This window comes from Podarcis pityusensis, assembly GCF_964106645.2.
Source record: "Podarcis pityusensis genome assembly, chromosome: 9".
Lineage (NCBI taxonomy): Eukaryota > Metazoa > Chordata > Lepidosauria > Squamata > Lacertidae > Podarcis > Podarcis pityusensis.
In genome coordinates, this window is record NC_138034.1 from 41,844,100 (window position 1) to 41,863,745 (window position 19,646).

At 46.4% G+C, this 19,646-nt stretch overlaps 1 protein-coding gene across 1 annotated transcript in view; it reads right to left on the reverse strand.

Moving 5' to 3' along the window:
• The window catches only part of ZNF330 (zinc finger protein 330), a 39,040-nt gene that overhangs the window by 17,651 nt on the left and 1,743 nt on the right, over positions 1-19,646 (reverse strand). The gene's annotated exons all lie outside the window — the stretch shown is intronic.

The following is a 19,646-nucleotide window of genomic DNA, read 5'->3' on the forward strand; positions in this document are numbered from 1 at the left end:
GGAACCACGATTGGCCAAACCGACTCGCCTACACGACGCAAGCTGAACGTCACGGTGCTCACTGAAGGAGCTCCATGTGACATGGAGATCGACACCGGGTCTGCCCTGTCCATCGTTTCTTGGAGCACCATCAAAAGACTGGTACCCAGAGTGTCCAAAAGGCAACTCGACTCTCACCGCGTACACCTGAGAGACTACCAGGGAAACGACATTCCCGTGGTAGGCGTTGGTCAGTTCCGGATCGCCTTCAAGGATTTTTCGGGCCTGCTCCGGCTGGTGGTGGTCGAAGGTCAGCGGCCAAGCCTCCTAGGGCTAGACTGGTTTGATGCCCTCGGCCTGGAAGTCACCGGCATCAACTGCATCTCTAATGCAGAGACTGAGGGTCTGGTCAAAGACTTTGCTGAGGTTTTTGACGGCACTTTGGGGCAATATACAGGTACGCCCATCTCCTTTAGCCTTGCTCCACAAGTCGCCCCCATCAAGCTAAAGCCACGCCGGGTTCCCTTTGCTCTCAAGGCTAAGGTGGACGAACAACTGGACAAGCTGATCGCCCAAGGAGTTTTGGAGCCGGTTGACCACGCCAAGTGGGAAACCCCCATCGTCACGCCTGTCAAGCCAGACGGGTCGGTGAGAATGTGCACTGACTACAAGTGCACGATCAACAAGGCACTTCAGCAGCACGCTTATCCGGTTCCTGTTGTCCAACACCTGCTGCATTCCCTGGGTGAGGGTAAGGTCTTCGCTAAGCTGGACCTTGCCCAAGCCTATCAACAACTGCCCATCGATGATGCCACTGCTGAAGCCCAGACGATCGTCACCCACCAAGGGGCATTCCGTTGCCGCCGGTTGCAGTTCGGGGTGAGTGTGGCTCCTGGCATCTTCCAAAGCCTTATGGAGCGTCTCCTGCAAGGGCTTCCGGGCGTGGTACCATATTTTGATGACGTCTTGGTGTCTGCAGACTCACACCAGCAGCTGTTCGAGCGCCTCCGTGCCGTGCTGACCAGATTCCAAGAGGCCGGGCTCAAGGTAAAGAGGGAGAAGTGCCAGATCGCCGTTCCACAGGTAGAGTTCCTGGGCTATCTTATCGACGCCTCCGGCCTTAACCCGACCACATCCAAGATTCGCACTATCCAGCAGGTCCCCATCCCAAAGAATAAGACGGAGTTGCAGGCGTTCCTGGGGCTGCTGAACTTTTATAACATATTCCTGCCCCACAAAGCCACAGTGGCTGAGCCTCTTCACCGACTCCTCAGCACAAAGACGCCTTGGTCCTGGGGTCATCGGGAGACGGCGGCCTTCAACGCGGTCAAGGCTCTCCTTTCATCGGACAGTGTGCTGGTACAGTACAGTGAATCCAGGCCGCTGGTCCTTGCCTGCGACGCCTCACCTTTTGGCATCGGTGCTGTCCTTAGTCACCGTTTTCCAGACGGAAGAGAAGCACCGCTCGCCTACTTTTCCAGGACGCTATCTCCGACGGAATGGAATTACAGCCAGCTCGACAAGGAGGCACTGGCACTTGTGGCTGGAGTGAAGAGATTCCATGAATACCTCTATGGCAGGACTTTTGACCTCATCACTGACCACAAGCCGCTCCTGGGCCGCCTCGCCGGTGATCGTCCAACTCCACTGGTCCTCTCGCCATGCATGCTGCGATGGACTGTTTTCTTGGCTGCCTACCACTACCGGCTTGTCCATCGCCCGGGGAAATCGATGGGCCATGCCGACGCCCTCAGCCGTTGCCCTCTTCCAGCGTTTGTGGAAGACCCGGCTCCAGCTTCATCACTCCTCCTGATTGAGGATCTTCCGGCAGCTCCTGTATCGGCTGCCACTGTGGCCTCCGCATCTGCCCAGGATCGCACCATCAGCTGTGTGCTCAACTGGGTGTGGAGGGGGTGGCCACAAGGGCCTTTTGCATCGGAGTTCCAGCCCTTCGCAACCAGACAACATGAACTCTCGGCTCATTGCGGCTGTCTGCTGTGGGGAGACCACGTCATGATTCCCCAAAGACTCCGTCAACGCGTCCTGGAGGCTCTGCACGTTGGCCACCCGGGAATTGTCAAAATGAAGGCGTTGGCTCGGTGTTACGTCTGGTGGCCTAACGTGGATGATGCCATCACTGCCTGAGTGTCCACCTGTCAAGCGTGCCAAGAATCGAGGCCTGCACCACCGGCAGCTAAGGGACACACCTGGGAGACGCCAAAGACACCCTGGTCGAGAGTGCACATTGATCTGGCCGGCCCCTTTCACGGCCGGACCTTTATGGTAGTGGTGGACGCCTATTCCAAATGGCTGGAGGTGGCCCTGATGCCCTCCACCACTACCGAGGCCGTCATCCAGGTGCTGCGAGGCCTCTTTGCGACGCATGGGTGTCCTGATGTCCTTGTCTCTGACAACGGACCGCAGTTCACGTCAGGCACTTTTGAGCGGTATCTTTTGGGACTGGGCATCCGCCATGCGCTAACGGCACCATTTCATCCATCCAGCAACGGGCAAGCGGAGAGGATGGTGCGCTCGGCAAAAGAGGCACTGGCGCGCCTGCACCGGGGAGACTGGCACGAGCGGGTCGCCGAATACTTGTTCGTGCAACACATCACCCCTCATGCGGCCACAGGGCAGAGTCCTGCTGAACTGCTTATGGGCCGCCGCCTCAGGTCACCACTTGACCGGCTGCACCCGGACTTTGCCGTGGCCGAACCCCCAGGCTGTGCCAACGTGCCACAGTCAGTTGTTCCAGGAAACCAGGTCTTTGCCCGGAACTATGTGGGGGACATTCCTTGGGTGCCAGCCACAGTAGTGGGAGTCACTGGACCTCGCTCGTACCAGGTGGCACTCGAAGACGGACGCTTGTGGCCCTGGCACATAGACCAGCTTAGGCGCAGGGTTGGGGACTTGGACACCACCACGGTGCCCCCAACTGCGCTCGTGACTCCAGAAGAGACACAGATGGCGAGGCTCCACCTACACCTCCCTCGCAAACTGCCAGCGTGGAGCCGAACCAAGCCGCTTCAGAGGGTCTGCCAGACTTACCACAGGCTCAGACCACTCCACTTGCGGAGGCTCCACCCACAGCAGCGGATTCAGGGGATTTGGTTTCAACGCCACCTAGGGTCGCACCACAGCCTCAGCAAGAATTGTGTGGCCCCCCGGACTTGGCTACCAGTCCCTGGCGGTCTGGCAGAGTTTCCAAGCGCCCAACTTATTTAAAGGACTATGTTGTTGGACATGTATCACTGTTGGTCTAAGTATGGGAAATGTAACCGACATGCTTTTGTGCCTAATTGAACCATTACGTGTAGTGCTGTATATAAGGAAACCATTACGATTGTAACTAACGCCTTATCTCGGTGGGGAGGGGTGTTATGTACTGAAGTTCTCACCCTGGGCCAGCAGGGGGATACTGTAGATAGTTATGCAAATGAAGGATCGAAAAGTGACGTTCAGTGATTGGATAGTTTTGTATGCAAATGAAGGATCGAAAAGTGACGTTCAGTGATTGAATAGTTTTAGAACGTTGCAACAGTTACAATTGTTCTGTAGCTCTATATAAGCAGGCTGACTGAGCTCCTCACTTTAGTTCTGTTCCAGCTTACACAATAAAGAACTGCTTTGGAGAAATCGCTGTGTCGTCTGCTATGTCAACCCACAACTTAACAACTACTAATCCTAATCCTAATCATCATCATCATCATCCTGATTGTGGGGTGTTGTAAAATGGGCAAGCAGGCCTGCTGTTTTGCTTATAGTTCAGACTTCCCCAACCGGGTGCCCTCCAGATGTTTTGGATTCTAATTTACATCATCCATGCTCATTAGTCATGCTGGTGGGTTGATGTAGTCCCAAACCTCTGGTGGTCACCAAGGAGGGGGAAGCTGTTTTTTCTGTTCATTTCTTTATTGCATGTCCCACTTTTTTCTCCAAAGAGCTCAAGGTGGTGTACTGAGGATGGTTCTAATCCTCAGTTAACCTCAACAGCCCTGTGAGGTACCTTAGGTTGAGAGGCAGTGACACCTCAGCGATCACTTTAACCCTTATATCCCAGGTCAATAACAGATCATTAGGAGCATCTTGGTTGTTGCTGAGTTTTGATGCTCATCTGACAACAACACAATTCCAAGCCTTATGGTGTTATCCATCCATACTTGTGGAATACTCTGCAAATAGAAATTCAACAGACACCTTCTGCTGCAACTTTTAAACACTTGCTGAAAACTTTTTATTCTGACAAGCCTATGCAGATAATTTACATATTTCCACAACAGTTAAAGCAATTAAATAAATTTTCTCAATCAATAAAGCATCCAGAATTATAGAAAGTTCGCTTGCATGTATGTACTTCATATTAATTCCTCTGCCTCTAAAGTAATCATTTTCAAAGAATTTAGAATTTATTTACAAAAGCATGCATGGCAGAAGATAAAGAAAGAGCAGAGTTAGGAATGGAAACTGCAGCATGGCCAATAGGACAAGAAAAGGTAACCTCGAGAGAAGGATACACAGGTGTGCATGGAATTGAGATGCAGTCTGAGATAACTGAAATCCCTCTTTCTACTTGCTAAGCTTTGAGCTTCCTCCAGATACGATCTGTGTTTTTCTGAAGTTTTCTTCTTAAATGTGGGAAGTGAAAAAACACTTATTTTGGAATAAAGGAAAAAGAAAGCTGAGCTTCTTTGCATATAGATTTTGCCCCCGAGTGGTAATGCAGCAATCACACCAAATGCACACAATATTATTTATAGATTATTTTATTTTTACACCGGTACTTAACCTGAGAAGTATTTCTACCATTGAATGTCATGTTTTCAAATCAAAGCTCGCTTACCTGCAGCTCAACGCCTGGCAGGGCAGACTGACCCTAATATAATTGGGTGAGAATGCTGCATCCTTAATCCTTATCCCTGTAAATTCTCTCAAACATTTTTTAAAAATCTATTACAATCGTCTCAGTAAGCTTCAGGTTTGTTTGTTTTTTAAAAAGGGGGGGGGGACAACTGTTAACCTCAACTGTAATGCTTTTTAACTAAGTTCACTTCTCTTTCTTTCTAAACAAAGCATGTTCCCATCTAAACAAAACCTATGATTATCTTCATTTACAGCAGTGCATCTTTCAGCATTCAATAAGCTTGGGTCCAAGGAATTGCACTATAAAACAGGTGCTGACTACCTTACTAACTGACCTTTGAAGCAGCATCCATCAAATGTAATTTGCTTTTCAGCAAGTGACCTTAAAAGCTATGCTACTATTTGACTGCGATAAAGTCTCTTTGACCAAGGCATTTATCTGTTGGTCCAGGTACTGCAGCACAAAAGCAAATAGAGCAGAGAATCTCAGGCTACACATTTCTAAACAATTGGTGCCAATAGCATGTTTTACTTACTATACAGCAAAATGCACCCATTAAGTGGATATGAGGCAAATGAGAGTTGCCTGCGGAAACAGGGTTCCGACTGCAAATTCTCTTCAGGGCTGGGTCCTGCACAGAGGACCCAGAGGACCCTGTGCAGAAGCGGATGATAAGCTGCTCACCACTATCACTGTCTTAAGTGCTTTTTATGTTGCTGACAGATGCTGACATAACGCAGTGATAACTGCAAGGTCACCACCTGTTTTCCAGCTACTGAGATATAGATCTTGGAGAAAAGAAAACCACAATCAACCTTATTCAGCACACTTGGTACCAATTCACCATCTTTGGTGCAGTGACTCGTGTCTACAGATCGGGGTTAGTAGCCAAAATCCCAGCTTCAAGCCCTGGCTTCTCAAATAAGAGCATGGGTGTGGGAAGGGTGAGACTCTGTCTGCCACTGCAGGTAGTGTGATATGTTGGTTAGAGTGCCCCTCCCGGAATGTTATTTATTTTCTACATAGTGTTGGAATAGAATCTTGAAGACCAAGGTTCAAATCCATACTCTGCCATGATGCTCACTGGGTGACTTTAGGCCAGTCACTGTCTCTCATCTTAATCTACCTCACGGATTAAAAGAGAGGGGAAACCAGGTATGGTTCCTCGAGCTCAGAGAAAAGGGTAGGATATAAATGCAGTTAAAAACAACGGAAGACAATACAATGGGTTTATATTCTGATTCAATATAAGGCTCTCAGGTGGGTGGGGTGGAAATAATATTACAGTGGTGCCTCGCAAGACGAAAAGAATCCGTTCTGTGAGTCTCTTCGTCTAGCGGTTTTTTCGTCTTGCGAAGCAAGCCCATTGACGGATTAGCGGATTAGCGCTATTAGCGGCTTTTAGCGGCTTTTAGTGGCTTATCAGCTTATCGGATAAGCAGATAAGCGGCTTAGCGGCTTAGAAAAAGGGGGGGGAGGGGAAAAAAACCGCAGGAACTCGCAAGACATTTTCGTCTTGCGAAGCAAGCCCATAGGAGCTTCGTTTTGCGAAGCACCTCCAAAACGGAAAACTCTTTCGTCTAGCGAGTTTTCCGTCTTGTGAGGCATTCGTCTTGCGGGGCACCACTGTATTACAGTGGTACCTCGGGTTACATACACTTCAGGTTACAGACGCTTCAGGTTACAAACTCCGCTAAACCAGAAATAGTGCTTCAGGTTAAGAGCTTTGCTTCAGGATAAGAACAGAAATCCTGCTCCAGTGGCGCAGCGGCAGCAGGAGGCCCCATTAGCTAAAGTGGTGCTTCAGGTTAAGAACAGTTTCAGGTTAAGAACGGACCTCTGGAACGAATTAAGTACTTAACCCGAGGTACCACTGTACTAATAATAAGCTATTACTATTGGCAATAGTGACATTGCCAAGTATATTTTCAACACGTATAAACATCAGTTTACAAATTAAAGGCACGATCCAGCCAATATTACAGACTTACCATGCAATCCTGTACATGTTTACTCAGAAGTAAGTACAGAATTGCAGTCTGTGGGTGGTTTGATGGGAGGCACTTAGGTGGCAATCCAATAGTGCATACTTGGGAGTAAACCTTACAGAAATCATGTTCCTAGTAAACATGCATAGGATTGTGCCATACAGCATATGCTCAACCTTCCCTGCAGGAACTTAAAAGTAAACCTTTTCAAGTTATCTACCAATAGAGAACTCATTCCCCAAGTGCTGTTCCTTATATAACCCAAAGGACACCATCCACACACAAGAGGGAAGTATCAGCAAGCTCCGCATATATACTTGAAGGGAGCAAAAAGCTGCAAAATCATTCCAGTCAGGATTGAGCACATTTAGTGGCCATGAAATACTTGCCAACTATTTGGTGGGAGGAAGAAAACTGGTGGCTAGGGGAAATGACATGGACAGAGCATAGTTTGCTTGCGAGAAGGCTGAACAGGAACGCTGCATGCTGCAATATTTTGTTATAGGCCCACTAGTGATTATATATTTCACCCATTTTTCCCCTGGAGTTAGATACCAGCATGTTGCAATTTATAATAATTATCTCTCAGATGAACACAGATTTAATTTGCTATTTTTCTAAAAAATCCGTCCTACATCACTGTTGTACATAACATCTTTTCCCAATGAGATTCAACATAGTCTCCCTTCAGAAGATGGTTATCAATCAAAATAAAACAAACCCCCTGGAATTTCTCATATTTATTGATTTATCATCTTTTTTTCAAATAGTGTAAACTGCGGTGGTGAAGAACCATTTAGAGTTTCATCACTGATGTGATTTCCTAGCCGCAAAAAATTGAAACCACAGGAGGTTCCAAACTTCTGCTTAAGTCATCTCAACCTCTCAAGGGGTCAGTGAGCAACGAAACAGAGCAATTGATCCACTACTGCACCCAAAGTCCTGCTGACTTGCACCAGACAGGCTTGTAGGAGGTGGGTGTTTTGCTGTTTTAGTTTTCACTGTGCCAGCTCCAGCCTAGGATAACTGAGGAGCCCGAAGGGGGCAGAGGACTGGTGAGATGATTTGCAGCATGAAAGGACACTCACTAACACCTCTCTGCCACCCCATAAATATGGTAAGTGCAAAAACCCCCACTAAAAATGAGACAATTAGAAGCAGGGGAGATGCCTCTCCCCTTTGATAATTTTCAGATGCAATTTATTTTCTCATTCATTTATGGAGAATGTTTTGTTTTTTAAGGATCCCCACCCCACCCCCAGCACAGTACTGCATTTGTTACTATCTCTTTCATCTTCTCGGCTTGGTAATATTTTAGTATAATTCTGGCAAATTAAAAATAGCTCCTCTAATGCAACAGGGTTACTTCCGAGTGAGCTGGAGAGGCCAGCCACGAAAAAGCATTGCCAGCTTCTCCCATCTGAACTGCAGGGAGACTGAGTGGTTGTATAACTCAGCGCAGTTGACTTAGTCCAAGTATTGTTATTGCTCCTGGAGGCTGATGAAATGACACAGCAATCTATCACTTGGAGTTTGATACAATATCTGTTGGATGACAAATATCATCTGCTTGACAAATAACATGTCTGAAGGTGGGCAAGAACTGGAATGACAAACCTCGCAACACTATGTGTGAGTTTTCTACTGTTTCTTAGCATTAATCTCTGCTGCTCCAGTTTTTGTTCAGAATCTGTTTTATTGCATTTTGCTGCGGCGTAAACCTGATGGAGGGGGAGGGAACCTGTGGCTCTCTTGATGCTGTTGGACTCCAGCTTCCATTAACCCTAGCAAGCATGGCCAGTGGTCAAGGATGATGGGAGTTGTAGTTCACGAAATCTGGAGGGTCACAGACTCCCCAGTCCCCAACTGCATGCTTCTAAAATAGTTTTGCGCTTCATGGCACTGTCAGTGTATTTGAGATTTGGATCCCATGCAAAACTACCCATTTCCTGAAGTTTAAACTTCATTATTTCACATTATGATGCAGAATATCACACATAAGTTATCCTCATGAGTGTCCAACCCTATGTCTGCTAACTGCAGGGTTGGGAAATCCTTGGCCATCCAGATATTTCTGAGCTGCAGGTCCCATTGTCCATGAATATTGGCCATGCTGGATGGAGCTGACAAGGGCTGGAGATGCACAGCATTTAGAAGACCACAGGTTCCCCATTCGTGGTCTACTGAGAAGTGAGTCCCACTGAACTCAGTGGAGAATCAATGGGGTGCAGTGCCTAAAATTTTGGGCCAGGGAGACTCATGTTCAAATCAACACTCTGTCACTGTGAGGTTCTTTAGGCCGAGAGTGAGCAGCCGCCGCATTGTTACTCCTTAACACCTCTCTCTAAACTTGGCCTACCTCACAGGTTTGTTGTGAGAACGTAATGGTGTGTGTGTGTGTGCAGGAGACGACGACACATACAGTGATACCTCGGTTTACAGACGCTTCAGATTACAGATGCTTCAGATTACAGACTCCGCTAACCCAGAAATATTACCTTGGGTTAATAACTTTGCTTCAGGATGAAAACAGAAATCATGCAGTGGCAGTGTGGCGGCAGTGGGAGGCCCCATTAACTAAAGTGGTACCTCAGGTTAAGAACAGTTTCAGGTTAAGAACGGAATTCCAGAACGAATTAAGTTCTTAACCCGAGGTACCACTATATATGCCATCCTGAACTGCATGGGGGTGAGGAGGCAGGACAGAATGTCATTAATAACCGTCCCCCCATCTCTGTGCGTAGGATCACATACCATCAGGTATTGACTTGAACCAAGACAACAAACTCTTGATGTATTTTGTTTTCAATTGACTTGCACTTAATCCTCAAAACCTTTACCTGGATTTAAGTCAGTCAAAGCACACTATAACCCACCCTCTTAAGCTTCCTATAGCAGGCTACTTCAGATCTACTAGCATTAGTAGCCAAGGGAGAAGTTTTAATCCCCACTGCAATATAGGCTGGCCCGATGCAGACAAGCTATGCAACTGATATTCCCTCTTCTGGGATGCGGGTGGTGCTGTGGCCTAAACCACTGAGCCTCTTGGGTTTGCCGATCAGAAGGTCAGCAGTTCAAATCTCTGCGGCGGAGTGAGCTCCCGTTGCTTTGTCCCAGCTCCTGCCATCCTAGCAGTTCCAACGCATGCCAGTGCAAGTAGATAAATAGGTACCGCTGTGGCAGGAAGGTAAACGGCGTTTCTGTGCGCTCTGGTTTCCATCACGGTGTCCCATTGCGCCAAAAGCAGTTTAGTCATGCTTGCCACATGACACGGAAAGCTTTCTGTGGACAAACGCCAGCTCCCTCAGCCTGAAAGCGAGATGAGCGCCGCAACCCCATAGTTGCTTTGACTGGACTTAACCATCCAGGGGTCCTTTTTGGCATCTGGCAATCCTACCTCAGCAGGGTCCCTGAGTGCATCCTTTATTTTCGCCCATCTGTCAGAATGGCTGCCATTCATTGCTATGAGGGTTCTGTTGTGGGGAATGGGGAAAAGGATACACAGAGAACAGTGCGTCCCTCCAGGATCCTTTGCAATGCACAAGCGATCAATTTGCTAATACCTGTGATTGCAGTGTGTACATGTGTGGCTTCATACATACAATACTGTTAAAGGACATTCAACGCCCGTTCTTTCCCCCAAAGAATTCTGGGCAGTGCAGTTTATCAGCCACAGAGTTACAATTCCCAATAATCCTTAACAAACTACCATGCCCAGAATTATCTGAGGGGGGAAATGTGCTTTAAATGTATAGTGTGCACAAAGGTATCACACAGAGAAGAATCGCAAGAAATAAGAGCACTCTTTCTTTTTTTCTTTTTTTACAATAAAGTGATTTAAGTCCAGCCCTAAATGTACTTATGACTCGATGTCTTTCTAACACTAATGCTACAAGCAAGGGTTAGTGGGGAATTAACTAATGCAAACTGAAGGCAGGCAAATTGGAAGGATTTTGAAAAACGGCAGGCAGAGAATTGAAGTGATCCGAGAGCCCTATTATAGAACAACATCTCCCTCTAGTGGCTGGACCTCAGCACAACAAAGATTTTAACACATAATAGAGAAGTTCATCCTTCCAGGAATAGTATGCTAACTCAGCTTCATGGGATGGGCTGTATAATACAAATGAAGAGCAGTTTGATTTCAGTACAGAATTCTGCACTTAACAAAAAAATGTATAAAATGTTGTTGCAATTAACACAGTCTGCTTTTATTCTAACTGTATGTAGCCTACCAGCCATGGGACCCTGCATTACTGTGCATGGAGAGTAGATTTGCATGGCACTGTTCCCTCCCTTGCATGGGAGAGAAGTGATTGCATGCTGCAGGACACTGCTGGCAACCCCAACCTATAAGTGAAAGACCAACTTTGCCACATTAAACCACAGCTAGTTTATTCAAGGGACGCGGGTGGCACTGTGGGTTAAACCACAGAGCCTAGGACTTGCCGATCAGGTCGGCGGTTTGAATCCCCGCGAAGGGGTGAGCTTCCATTGCTCAGTCCCTCCTCCTGTCAACCTAGCAGTTCGAAAGCACCTCAAAGTGCAAGTAGATAAATAGGTACCGCTCCGGCAGGAAGGTAAACGGCGTTTCCGTGCGCTGCTCTGGTTCGCCAGAAGCGGCTTAGTCATGCTGGCCACATGACCCGGAAGCTGTACGCCGGCTCCCTCGGCCAATAAAGCGAGATGAGCGCCGCAACCCCAGAGTCGGTCACGACTGAACCTAATGTTCAGGGGTCCCTTTACCTTTATAGTTTATTCAAAGTAAGGCAGCAAAAAACAGGCACCTTCAAGCCGAACAGCACAAACCAATACAGTGGTACCTTGGGTTAAGAACTTAATTTGTTCTGGAGGTCTGTTCTTAACCTGAAACTGTTCTTAACCTGAAGCACCACTTTAGCTAATAAGGCCTCAGGCTGCTGCTGCGCTGTCGCCACACGATTTCTGTTCTCATCCTGAAGCAAAGTTCTTAACCCAAGGTACTATTTCTGGGTTAGCAGAGTCTGTAACCTGAAGCGTCTGTAACCCGAGGTACTAATGTACAAGCTTGTTGAGTTCAATGGGACTAACTCCCAGGTGAGACTGCACAGGAGTGCAGCCCAAGTTTGGTTCAGGGGTTGGGGAACTTCTAACTCACAGGTGCATAATTAAGGCCTGGGACAGGCCCCATATTGACCCATGAGGACATATCTCCCAAACTGCACCCACCCGCCTCACACCTGACACACCTGACATCCTTCTCCAAAGGAAAGGTCTGGAGCTTAAAGCAAGGTCCCACTTACTCCTTTGCAAGCAGGGCTTGCTGGCAAGAGTCAATCAGCTGATCGGTGCTGACAGCAAACCCCACAGGGATTCCCCATTGAGGAATTTTGTCAGTAAGCCTTGCGCCCTGTAATTGGATTTGATTTGTGGCAGGAATTATTTTTTAATAATGCAAGACAGCAATGAAATGAACTAAAACTGGTCCATGAGCCTCTCATGGGTTGCAGTCATACTAAAGTTTGTTCCATTTCCCTGATGTTTCCCTAACTGCTCATTTCTGCATAATATGTGATATAAAACCCACTTTCAGAAAGCGAATGAAATATAGCTCATGTATGTACATTTGTGTGTTATTTGATTACATGGGGGGGGGACTGTCCACAGCCCCCTTAATCTGGAAATTGGAGGTGACTGAATTTGGGGTGCTATATTGGCATTCAGTTCTTCCCTGCTGCTTTCATGGAGGAATGAATCATGGGGGAACAGAAGAACCCACAGAAAGGCTGGGGGAGTAGTGTCATTGTTCAAAGACATTTGTTGCCGTGCCACACAACACCCACTAGCATAAATGAAATTTAGCATAACATGCCGGTGTAGTAGTTAAAAAGCCACAGTTCCATGGTACATCAGGTACTGTGGTGTGAAAGAAATGTTAGAAAACGGGACAGAAGTGCCAGCAATATAATCAGTAAAAATTAATGCAATCCTGACCACATCTGAATGCACCCAAGGTAAAAGCCAGTTCTGGAAATATAGCAGGTTCTAGTGCATGTGTAATGCTAATTTCCATGTTATTTGAAAATTGTTGGGGTTTTTTTCCTGGGCACTAAATTTGTGCTGTGTATTCCAACTATGTTTCTGGGAGCGTTGGTTTTTTTTGTCATGTAAAAGTTATAATACAGAAATTAACAATTAGGGAAACATTGAGAAAATGGGGAGGAAGAATGCTGTTTGAATGCAGCCTTAGTAAAGTCAGCTTCAATCCTAAGGGATTGGTTTTGCTTCAGGGAGGGGGGGGGGAGGGCAGCACAAAAAGGCATACTTGGTTCTCCACCTAGTGAACCTTATGGTCAAGTGGGGATGACTGACCCTCTGCTGGAGCATGCAACTCTACGCCATCAAAAGATAAATGAATTGAAAAATGTGAATGCTCACCTCCTAGATCCATAAAAACCATGCATCTTTTCACATGTTTAAAATAACTTTTGAAGTTTTACATGTGATCTGGGTGCATATTCTCTCCCCCCCCCCTAATTCTGATGGATGCTCACATAACAAACACATTCAAAAAAGGTGGCATTAAAGATTTCTAGGAAGATGCAGAGTGAGTGACACATGGGGAGGGCACTAATCTCTTTTTAATTCCTCGGTGCCTGCAACATGAATCATGGCGAGATTTTCCTCCTCGCTGCCTCAAGCATTAAATAATCTTTGGCATTAATTTCCCAGTTCTCTGAGAATTCTGTCTCCGTGAGACTTCCCCTCTGCCTGGCCTTGGCTGCTGGAAACTTCAAATTACTGCTTTCATTTCTCACACAGGCTGATGTCCGCAACTGATTGTAAAGCAGTCTTCGTTTTGATGTTCACATTGTGGTGGATAAAGATCTCGTTTCTTAACAAGATTCCATTCTCTAGGGGCATTTTCACAGTTGCTTTATTCCATAATGGGCTATTCTGCAGACCATGGAACAATTTTGCTTTCAAATTCAAAAATTTGAAATAAAAATGGGCATAACATAATTAAGGCCACTCACCTGGAACAGCGGGGAATTACCTCTGCTAATACTCTGTTGTGTTCCAGAGAGATTGATCAGTTACGGTTAGCTTGCTGCTCCTGTGAGTAGAGAATGGGTGCCTTTTAAATAATACTTTGGGCCTTTTCAGATGATTGGTTTAGAATATGACAAATGCGCTTATATTTCTGGAATGTCACAATTTTGCAGCACTCCTACTGCAATACATTGTTGGAAAAAATAGAGTTTCCCTGCACCCAGCTGGACTCATTGTGATTTTTAGTGTTGTCTATAATGTGATTGCATCAATGTCAGAGCCGTGTCTATGCCACAAGGTGCCACATCTCTTGTGATGTGACTCTAACTTCAGCCTGCAAAGCATTTTCTCACAGGTAGAGAAACCGACTAGGAACATTATGTCCATTGTCTGCTCCACACACATACACCCCCCCCCCCGAGATGAAGCTGTAAAGGAGTTTCTCCACACTTTGCATCAAGACTAATCAATTTCACTCCCTACAAAGTCCCCCTTAGGCTGCAATCCTATATATATATATATTTAAAGGTAAAGGGACCCCTGACCATTAGGTCCAGTGGTGGCCGACTCTGGGGTTGCGGTGCTCATCTCGCTTTATTGGCCGAGGGAGCCGGCGTACAGCTTCCGGGTCATGTGGCCAGCATGACTAAGCCGCTTCTGGCGAACCAGAGCAGCGCACGGAAACGCCGTTTACCTTCCCGCCGGAGCGGTACCTATTTATCTACTTGCACTTTGACATGCTTTCAAACTGCTAGGTTGGCAGGGAGTAAATTGGGCTCGATAGAACTGGCTTATGAGTAGACAGCCATGGTTAGAGGGTTGAATTTTGCCCTCCCACCCAACTACTTAACTGGGAGCAAGTCATGCAACCCTACATGTCTACTCAGCAGTAGGTCCCATCAAATTTAATCAGGGTTACATCTAGATAGGCAAGTATGAGATTGCAACTATACATTTAAATAGGTAGGTGCCATCTTTAACCAGGTATTCTTAGAGCAAATATACAGAGAAGCACATCTCCTGGTAAATGTTACACCTTAAAAAAAAAGTCTTTAGACAGACAGGAGTTCACCAGTCATTTCTATGTTTTACATTTTCCAAATTCACTATAACGAATTAATTGTTGTAATGAATTGTCCCATCCTGAGGACACCAAGTAACCACATTGCTTAGATAAGCTAGTGTGTAAAAACAGGAAGTTCCCTTTGGTTCTTTTCAATAAAAGCTTGCATGTTGAATTTCACTTGGTTGGCTTTGGCCCAGTGTTCCAGCATGAGAAGGAAAACTCTGATCCTAATCCTCTGCTGCCTTATACTGGATATCTTTGGGTGAAGAAAAGTCTACGGACGAAACACTACACAAATCCAGAGTGGAGTCCCTAAGATGGTTGGACGGTGCCTTGTACGCCTGGCAACTCCTGCAGCCAAGCTGGTGCCCAAACTTATCACTCTGCTTTCCTTTGGACCACATCAGCAAAGCTGAGACAGGGGTATTGTCGTCTGGCAGCCCAGGACTTCCATACACACTGCCCTTGCCTGTGCCTTGGGAAGGTCACTTTGGTGCTACTAATGCACAGTTGGACTTCACCCCCAGAGGCACACTTCATTATCTCTTGAGACAGACAGATGACAACAAATTCAACTAAGTTTTACACAGAGGAAACCTGCTAAAATTAAGACTTGGCTGGGGACTCAGCTATACAGCTGCAAATATAATGTTTTAAGTGCACTATACAAATGCGACACTAGATGGCGATGTTTAGGTAATGGCAAATTCAATATATATTTTAAAACTTTTTTTTTTAAAAAAAGCCCATTGATTTCAGCAGGCAGGTCTACTCTGAGTAATACTTAGTTGAATACCACCCATTGGTTCACACACACACACACACTTCATTTGCTGGAAGCTGTTTTGTGAGGGTTCTTCTTGGAATGTGGAATATAATTTTATGAAATAAATATTTTACATTTCTTTTACCTTGATGAAGAATAAATGTAAAATGTCAGGCTATATCTTTCCCCCAGCAGCTATCGGCAGGGATGGAGGAACTAAAAATAGTCAAGGGTTTTGCCTTTCCCCATTCTTTGTGAAAGCCTCAGCTCCCACCAGTAGCTCTGGAGGCAGCTAAAGGACTATGACTCAGCTGCCTCCCACTGATGCTACTCCTTCACCCCCCACCCTCTGCTCAGAGATGACATATGAAAAGAAAAACTATTTCTCTCCCCCTACTTTGGCTGTTGAGCTGTTCTACTTTCCTCTTTGTTGGCCATTGCATAAGAACTGTTCTTTCCATCTTCTTGAAACTTTGATAACAATACAGCGGGCTGTTTGTGTATTAAAGCACTGCTCATAGTCTGACCACAGTGGTCTATGCATTGGGGTAACCTCAAGACTTATGTTTCATGTAGGGCAGCCCTTGTATCTGGTCTGGAAGCTGCAAGGGCCAGATGATTCACAGAGGCAGGCTACTGGCAAAATGTCACTCCTCTTCTAAGAGAGCTGTGCCGGTTTGCCAGTTTGCTACCAAGCCAGGTTTGCTGCTCTTGTGTTAATTCGCAAAAGCCTACACAACTTGGGCCCAAATACCTTGAGGACTGCCTGTCTCCTTACACTCCACCTTGATCACCAAGATCCACTGATGGGGCTCTTCTTGTGCTTCCTCACACCCCTGAGGTTCGCTTGGCTTCTGAAAGGGACCAAGCCTTTCATGTGGCTGGCTCGGCTCCGTGGAACTCCCTGCCAATAGACGTTAAGCAGGAATCACCCTTGCCTTCTTTTAGATGTCTTCTCAAAACGATGTTATTCAGACAGGCCTTTGCAATGTGCATTTCTTTTTATTCATGCTTTTACTGGTGTTTTTATTGTAATTTTGTATGCTGTAGACCACCTTGCTGGGTTGTTGTTTTTTAATGAAGGCATGATATGAATATTTCAATAAATAACCCCAGTTTATTATTGCATTGCTTGGCCCATGGCTGAATTTCATCCAACCCGTGGCATCAGTTCACTCTGGTCACTTCCCCTTCTCCCCCACCCCACGTATCCTTGCCCCCAGCCCATCTTCTCCTTGACTCTTCCCCTCTTGTTGAGAGAATGGAAGCAAAGCAACCAAGACCTCGTGCAGCCCTTGAAATCCCACCAGCAGACCAGATTTAGGGTGGTGTGAGTGGTCCCCCCCCCAACCCACAGGGCACTGAGCTAAGGAATGTAAAACCACAACAACAAACCTATATTTATATGGGTACCTACTGAGAAGATTCATAAAAAAGCAACTGTACCAAATGGAATTGTGGTGAAAATAATAAATCTTTAGAGGGGGCGCCAAATTTTGTCCTTGCCCAAGGCGCCGTATTACCAAAGCCCATCACGCCACCAGCAGGATCCACACCCATGCGGAGCTCACATGATTCAGTTGTGACACTTCTCCAAAAGGTTTGGTGGAGGTGGCTGCAATTAAAACTGAAGTGCTTTGCTTTTTTGCTCTTCTGGAGAAAGAAGACTTTTTGTCTTCTTTTATCTATTCCAATCAATACATTTGATTGTTGTTGTTCTTCTACTACTACTTCCTCTTCCTCTTGTTGCTGTTCTGCTTCCATATTTTAGAAATGCATGACCTGCATGAATATCTGGGCAGATAAAGTAGACCAAGCTATATACATGCACACACAAAGAGGGATGTTATCTCTTCCATTGTGTCATTGGTGTTCTCTGTGGCCTGTGGATAGCCAGATCAAAGAAGGCTGAATCAGAATCTCAAGCCCAAAGAACATAATGGAAAAATAGAGTAGACAGTCAGCAACTATAGTACAGTAATTGTCAATGGTGAGGATGTGGCTAGGCTAGGGCTGGAGAAGGAGCAGCAGTTTTGGATTCAGGCCAAAGATTATCTCACAGCTGTGTATAATAGAATAGTGGCAGTTAATGGAGTTCTTCATGACCAGTCCTAGTTGTATAAGGATTCCCTGGGATTTTACTGAGTATTGAGAAAAGTATGCACGTGATCAGAGGTATAATCTTCATTATTTACTCCTGCATTCCCAAACTGAGCCTTGACAATTCAAAAATTTCCAGGGCTGAATCTGGGGCTGAAATTAAGCACTGGTAAGAGCCATGAAGTTTCTAGAAGCAGAGAGCAAAGAAAGGTGGACAAGGACACCACATCATAACATTTATATTATCATCATATATAAAAAGGTAAAGGGACCCCTGACCGTTAGGTTCAGTCGTGGCTGACTCTGGGGTTGTGGCGATCATCTCACTTTATTGGCCAAGGGAGCCGGCGTACAGCTTCCGGGTCATGTGGCCAGCATGACTAAGCCGCTTCTGGCAAACCAGAGCAGCGCACGGAAATGCCGTTTACCTTCCCGCCGGAGTGGTACCTATTTATCTACTTGCACTTTGACGTGCTTTCAAACTGCTAGGTTGGCAGGAGCAGGGACTGAGCAACGGGAGCTCACCCCGTCGCGGGGATTCGAACCACCGACCTTCTGATCGGCAAGTCCTAGGCTCTGTGGTTTAACGCACAGTGCCACCCGTGTCCCATCATCATATATACAATGCGAGTATTATGAGAAGGGTGACAAGAGATTTATTGTAATGGTTCAACATACATACGAAGAGGCTTGATAGCGTCGGTTGTTGTGGCCATCTAAAAAATGAAACATAAACTAATAAAGTGGCATATCTACTCAAAAGTAAGTCCCACTGCTTACTTGCCAGTAAATGTGTACAAGACTGCAGTCTTGGTGGCTATGGGGGGCAGTCAGAGGTTGCCTCAACACTAACAGGATGTGCGGCTGGATCTCACTGTTTCACCAGCTTTTTCTTCTTCCCCCTTTTCTGCCACGGATTAGACTAACCCCACACTCCATATGTTCCTGCTTGTTGAGTAGCTTCTGATAGGAAAAGATGTAAGTAATGTGCCTAACCTCGTTGCTGTAGGGAGGGAAACAAGTCTTTAAAACTTGAGCTTGGAAAGTGGATCAGCTGCAGACATGGTTTTGTAGCCACCTACAGTCCTTGACTAACAGCAGAAATCCCATGCTGTGCCTATGAATACACACGAGGAAACCTTGGCTGTGGCTCCCAGAGGGCTGATTCACACATGCATCACTGGATGACTCACCGTTTGGTGAGTCACACAGCTGAATGTGTGATTTGCTGCATTGAAAACCCTTGCACTGAAGGTGATGGCAAGCTACAGGAAAGCTGATGTACAAGATGCGATGGCTGTTCCAGACCTGTAACTCATTGCCCCGGGCTGTCCACATGCACCTGCTCCCCCCCCCCCGGATTTCTTTGTGTCCTCCTCTCCGCAAGCTTTTCAAACAAGTGCAAAGAGCAGTACAGTGGTACCTCGGGTTGCATATGCTTCAGGTTATAGACTCCGCTAACCCAGAAATAGTGCTTCAGGTTAAGAACTTTGCTTCAGGATGAGAACAGAAATCGTGCTCCAGAGGCGTGGCGGCAGCAGCAGGAGGCCCCATTAGCTAAAGTGGTGCTTCAGGTTAAGAACAGTTTCAGGTTAAGTACGGACCTCCGGAACGAATTAAGTACTTAACCCGAGGTACCACTGTATAGATCTATTGAACCAATCCCAGCCTGTATTTATATTCTGTTCCTTCCCCATTTTGTCTAGGATCCGGTCTCTATCTGATGAGCGCACACTTTTCCTAGGTGGGTTCATTCATAAGATTTGTGGACAGACCTCCCGCCACTTACCCTCTCCATTTAAAAAAAAGTGGGGGAGCACTTTTGTGCAAAAGCAATGTTACACCAGCTACAAA